The sequence below is a fragment of the Euprymna scolopes genome, chromosome 46 (genome assembly GCF_053919585.1).
Source record: "Euprymna scolopes isolate OS-2025 chromosome 46, ASM5391958v1, whole genome shotgun sequence".
Taxonomy (NCBI): Eukaryota; Metazoa; Mollusca; class Cephalopoda; order Sepiida; family Sepiolidae; genus Euprymna; species Euprymna scolopes.
The window spans coordinates 150,196,719-150,203,480 of NC_136527.1; positions in this window are offsets into that span (position 1 = coordinate 150,196,719).

The following is a 6,762-nucleotide window of genomic DNA, read 5'->3' on the forward strand; positions in this document are numbered from 1 at the left end:
CCCACGTAACCAGCCAATCCTGCCAGTCTTCTGATCTCTGCAGCAAAGCTGTCAACAGACTCGCCGGTCCACCTCAAACTTGCAAGCTTGTCGAGTGCTTCAAATGGATTCTCGGCAAAAGCCAATTTTAGTTTTTGCTCCACTGAGGCAAGGTCTCCCTTATCGTCATCGCGCATCTGCTGGTAAATAGTGATGGCTTCCCCCTCTAAGTAGAGCAGCAGCAGGGTGACCACATCTTCGATTTTTTGCAACCTTGCCGTCATCATCTTTAACTTTTCAAGCCATTTAATTAGGTCAACCTCTCTAGTAAAGGGTCTCAACATCTGAGTTGAGAGTCTCCAGTCAGCCATGTTAACCTGCTTGACTTGTCCAAATAGCTTCTAGGGTTATTAATCAGAATTTGATTCTGGGGTTCGGGAAGGAGTGAGTCACTCTCTCGATGACATCACGTTTCTGTCCTCTTCTTTTCCAATCAACCACACCTGGCCTCTCGCCACCAATGTCACACCGCACAATCCGAACGTCAACAATACAAAATTCTTTTTAAGAGAAGATGTTCACGACTCTTTTCTCTCTGCTCTCCCATGGAATTTTTCTCAGCTTTTATATCCTCCTATCTAGAAAAAAAGGAAGAGACAGGAAAAAATAGCTCCTCCCATCATGCTCTGCCTTCCCAAGATGCACTTCACGTATACAAATGCGCTGGCCATCCTTTCCTTCTTCTTTCCCAAAGAGCGATGCAGATACGCCCGGTATGTTTCTTCTTTTTTTCTTCTTCTTTTCTAACCATATACCCCCCCCCTGATCTTTGAGATCAATAAGACCCTTCATAATCCTTCATCCAAGCAGGCCTCCTCCTCTCACGTTGAGGCCTCTGGGGGACAACTTCTTGGGGGTTGACGTTTTTAGGTTCACTACACACATTCTCATCCAGTTGTAAAGAACCACAATGTGGGGCTGAGTCGAATTGGGGTGCATCGTTAGCTTCTTCGTGGATCTTGACTTCCTCCTCTCCACTGCCATCACTGCGCATTGGCAGGGTTACACGACGCAGGTCTAGGATATGCCGGGGAACGCCATTCACCATCACATTGTTCTTTGACTGCATTCCCGTTACGACCCCCCTCCCTCAGCGAGTGGTTAATTTTGCATTGGGGGCTTTACCCACACCTCCTCGCCCACTTTAATGGTAGCTTCTTCACCCTCAATTTCTACCGTTTTATTGCAAGGATGCCGCCACTTATATGCAAAGATGGCTCTATGAGGCACAGTTGTCTCATCTTGTCTGGTTTTCGGTGAGATGTTGTACCAAAACACCGCCTCCATGGGTGAAATGTTGCTTTTTTTTCGCAGCAGCCTTGATGGTGCGATGATAACTCTCCACTATCCCATTGCCACTCGGCCAATACGCTGCCCTAAAAAATTGCCTTACTCCCCACTTATCACACACTGCTTTAAAGGCTTCTGATCGGAAAGTGGGGCCATTGTCCATTAACAGTTCCTCAACCGGCCCTCTTCCCAAAAATATTTCTTCGATAACCCCTACGATCGCCCATGCATCTTCTGCCCTGATCTCTCTCCATATGGCAAACTTTGCCAGTCCACAGTCGACCATCGATAGATACAGCTTATGGCGATAATGGGTCACATCAATGGCCAATCGCTTCCAGTCCTCTGCAATGTGTAACTCTCCTGCTTTGTGTCTTCATAATCCGGGGTCTATCGATTAGCACTCCTGACAGTGCTCCACTAACTCCCTGACCTCCTCGGTGGTTTCCGAGTAAACCTCTCTTGCCAGGAATAACGCCCGTTCTCGACCAAAGTGGTGCATTTCATGTAACTTTTTAACTTCCTCCCCTGCACAGCATACTGAGGAAACCTCCTTTCTGTCTTGCAGCCAGGCCTTCTTTACCCGTGTCATCGAATCTGCCTTGTTCTTTTCTGATGGGATCAACACTACAGATACCTTCAACTGGAATTCCGCTATCAAATCTGCAAGTGCTCCAAGCCTGCGCTTGATCAGCATTTCTGCAGCACCTCTGGTCCTAACTTTTTTATCACCAATCACTGCTGACCTGATCCATGAAACTACCGTTGCCGAATCGGATTTGATTTCAATCGTTTTCAATCCCCACTTCAGGGCCAGATTGATTCCTTTCATAGCGGCTACGTTGATATGGGAATAGTGGTTTTTCTTCCTTAACCACACGCCGCATCTTCCACAGTTACACCTCCCATCTCTAATATGACGCCCAATGCCAGACTGCTGGCATCACACCAAATCAACCCCGCGTCTCCGCCGCTGACGTACCATTCCCCCTTTACTGGGTCTTCTTTCGTCATTCTCGCAGTGATTTCTTGTAGTGTGTTCGTGACCTCCTTCGTCACATGGCCCTTTGTCGTTTGTCGTTTAATAAAGCTGCATGCTATCCTGAGCAAGCTGGCGATTGGATAGTGTCCCACCAGTCTCCCGCAGATCGAGAAGATTTCTCGTTTTGTCAGGTTGGTTCCGATTTCAGGTATTGCATTCCCTCGTCTAAAGACAGGACTTCCTTTGCCATCTCGGCATAGTTTCAACCCCAATGCTGCTCCTCCGTTCAGGGACTCCGCCGATTTTGCTGTCAACCCATACCTCATGACATGGCATCTCACTTTCTCTGCTGTCACCTCTGCTTCCTCCACGACAAAGTCGTCAATGTACGAACTAGTAGCCTTGTCTACTGTACAGTCTTTACTCAACACCGTCTTCAGCACGGCAGTCATAATTTTGGGGGCTGACCTTAGCCCAAAGCCTAACCTCGTCAGGCAATACAACTTCCCCTTGTACCGGACCAATTGATGTTTCCAGAGTTTTTCATCTACATGGATATGAAGATAAGCCGACTTCAGGTCGACAATCTTAGTGGCCTGCTCCATCCTCCTCCATTTCCTCATCACCTCTTCGCATACATCAATCCCCTTTTCAGTGTGGCAGGCTATGTATCTGTTTAATTTTCTGAAATCCATTACTGGTTAACTTTATTCTTTGTGGGTCAAACAACCGCCAGTAATGGTAGCACTCCTTTTTCTTCTCCTGTCCACGGTTTCAGAATCCCCTGCTCTATCCACCTCTCCACTTCTTCCTCGAATCCTTTTCTTATTTCTCCTCGCAGTGTTTACTCGTAGCAGCTTACTTTGTTTCATAGTTCCTGAGGCCTTGATATCCATTTCCAATCTACCGTCCACCTCTCACCATCAAACCTCGCCAGGAAATCCTCGTCCTCGATGCAGCAAGCCTCTGGTTTTTGTGTTCTGATATTTCTATCACCTTTCACTCCTGTCATTCCTACTGCGCTGAGGCGTCCAAAAGTTACTTGGTCTCCTCTCAACGTAGCGCCCCCCCCCCAGTTGGTTGATGGCACTTACACTTAAAACCACATCAACATCACCAACCAGACGATCCAACACCAGGGCTCGTAGTCCAATAGGCACACCTTGCACCGGCACTTCCGCTTTTATCTCTCCCAGGCATTTCAACTCCCTGCCATCCACGGTCTTAATACCCCTGGCAACGCTCCATGATCTAGCGGCATTCTTTGTTACCAACGTCGTGGTGCAGCCTGAAATGGCGCAAACGAAACGTTGCCTCAGTTACCGGTAGTAGTCAATGGGAAGAGAGTCATCTCTCTTCCCATTGACTACTACCGGTAACTGAGGCAACGTTTCGTTGTGCGCCATTTCCACATGGAAGGGGGAACCACTGTCGTAATGGCTCCCCTTCACTTGTTTCCCTGGTCCCGTGCAGCAATGCAATAGCGGCTAATATGCCCCACTCGTCCACATCGGTAGCAGACGACCCCCGGTCTCAGCTCTTTGCAGTCCTTGAGCAAGTGAGGACTGTGGCACCGGAAGCACTATTTGGCAGGCCTCCCCTCCTGTCGCCTCGCTGCCTGTCTCTCGTCATTCAAGTGGGGCCTCATGCACTTATTTCCACTCACAGCTGCAGCCACGATTGGGCCCTTGACATTCTTGACTAGGACTCTGGCGTGGACCAAGAGATAGTCCATTTCCATCATATTGATCTCAGTGATTCTCTGCATGTTCGCAGAGATTTCTTCTGGGAAGCCATTCATTGGGTATAGCTTTACCGTCATCTCCAGACTCCTCCCCACGTAACCAGCCAATCCTGCCAGTCTTCTGTTCTATGTATTTAGCCTCTGTTCTATGTATTTGGCCTCTGTTCTATGTATTTGATCTCTGTTTTGACCTCTGTTCGATGTATTTGGCCTCTGTTCTATGTATGTGGCCTCTATTCTATGTATTTGGCCTCTGTTCAATGTATTTGATCTCTGTTCTATGTATTTGATCTCTATTCCATGTATTTGGCCTCTGTCTTATGTATTTGATCTCTGTTCTATGTATTTGACCTCTGTTCGATGTATTTGGCCTCTGTTCTATGTATGTGGCCTCTGTTCTATGTATTTGGCCTCTGTTCTATGTATTTGATCTCTGTTCAATGTATTTGGCCTCTGTTAAATGTATTTGTCCTTTGTTCTATGTATTTGTACTCTGTTCTATGTATTTGACGTCTGTTCAATGTATTTGACCTCTGTTCAATGTATTGGACCTCGGTTCTATGTATTTAGCCTCTGTTCTATGTATTTGACCTCTGTTCAATGTAATTAATCTCTGTTCAATGTATTTGACCTCTGTTAAATGTATTTGACCTCTGTTCTATTTATTTGGCCTCTGTTCTATGTATTTGATCTCTGTTCAATGTATTTTATCTCTGTTCAATGTATTTGATCTTTGTTCTATGTATTTGATCTCTGTTCTATGTATTTGGTCTCTGTTCTTTCTATTTGGCCTCTGTTCTATGTATTTGAACTCAGTTCAATGTATTTGGCCTCTGTTCTATCTATTTGACCTCTGTTCTATGTATTTGACCTCTGTTCTTATTATTTGGCATCTGTTCTATGTATTTGACCGCTGTTCTATGTATTTGACCTCTGTTTTATGTGTTTGGCCTGTGTTCTATGTACTAGTCCTCTGTGTATTTGACCTCGGTTCTATGTATTTGACGTCTGTTCAATATATTTGACCTGTGTTCTATGTATTTGACCTCTGTTCTATGTATTTGACCTCTGTCCAATGTATTTGGCCTCTGTTCTATGTATTTGATCTCTGTTCTATGTATTTGGCCTCTGTTCAATGTATTTGACCTCTGTTCTATGTATTTGACCTCTGTCCAATGTATTTGGCCTCTGTTCTATGTATTTGACCTATGTCCAATGTATTTGGCCTCTGTTCTATGTATTTGGCCTCTGTTCTATGTATTTGATCTCTGTTCTATGTATTTGATCTCTGTTCAATGTATTTGATCTCTGTTCTATGTATTTGACCTCTGTTCGATGTATTTGGCCTCTGTTCTATGTATGTGGCCTCTGTTCTATGTATTTGGCCTCTGTTCTATGTATTTGATCTCTGTTCAATGTATTTGGCCTCTGTTAAATGTATTTGTCCTTTGTTCTATGTATTTGTACTCTGTTCTATGTATTTGACGTCTGTTCAATGTATTTGACCTCTGTTCAATGTATTGGACCTCGGTTCTATGTATTTAGCCTCTGTTCTATGTATTTGACCTCTGTTCAATGTAATTAATCTCTGTTCAATGTATTTGACCTCTGTTAAATGTATTTGACCTCTGTTCTATTTATTTGGCCTCTGTTCTATGTATTTGATCTCTGTTCAATGTATTTTATCTCTGTTCAATGTATTTGATCTCTGTTCTATGTATTTGATCTCTGTTCTATGTATTTGATCTCTGTTCTATTTATTTGATCTTTGTTCTATTTATTTGGCCTCTGTTCAATGTATTTGATCTCTGTTCAATGTATTTGGCCTCTGTTCTTTCTATTTGGCCTCTGTTCTATGTATTTGAACTCAGTTCAATGTATTTGGCCTCTGTTCTATCTATTTGACCTCTGTTCTATGTATTTGACCTCTGTTCTTATTATTTGGCATCTGTTCTATGTATTTGACCGCTGTTCTATGTATTTGACTTCTGTTTTATGTATTTGGCCTGTGTTCTATGTACTAGTCCTCTGTGTATTTGACCTCGGTTCTATGTATTTGACCTCTGTCCAATGTATTTGGCCTCTGTTCTATGTATTTGATCTCTGTTCTATGTATTTGGCCTCTGTTCAATGTATTTGACCTCTGTTCTATGTATTTGACCTCTGTCCAATGTATTTGGCATCTGTTCTATGTATTTGACCTATGTCCAATGTATTTGGCCTCTGTTCTATGTATTTGGCCTCTGTTCTATGTATTTGATCTCTGTTCTATGTATTTGATCTCTGTTCAATGTATTTGATCTCTGTTCTATGTATTTGGCTTCTGTTTTAAGTATTTGACATCTGTTCAATGTATTTGGCCTCTGTTCTATGTATTTGACCTCTGTTCTATGTATTTGACCTCTGTCTAATGTATTTGACCTCTGTTCAATGTATTTGACCTCTGTCCAATGTATTTGATCTCTGTTCTATGTATTTGGCCTCTGTTCAATGTATTTGACCTCTGTTCTATGTATTTGGCCTCTGTTCTTTGTATTTGACCTCTGTTCAATGTATTTGACCTCTTTTCTATGTATTTGGCCTCCGTTGTATGTATTTGACCTCTGTTCTATGTATTTGGCCTCGGTTCCAATAATTTGACCTATGTTCTATGTATTTGGCCTCGGTTCCAATAATTTGACCTATGTTCTATGTATTTGGCCTCGGT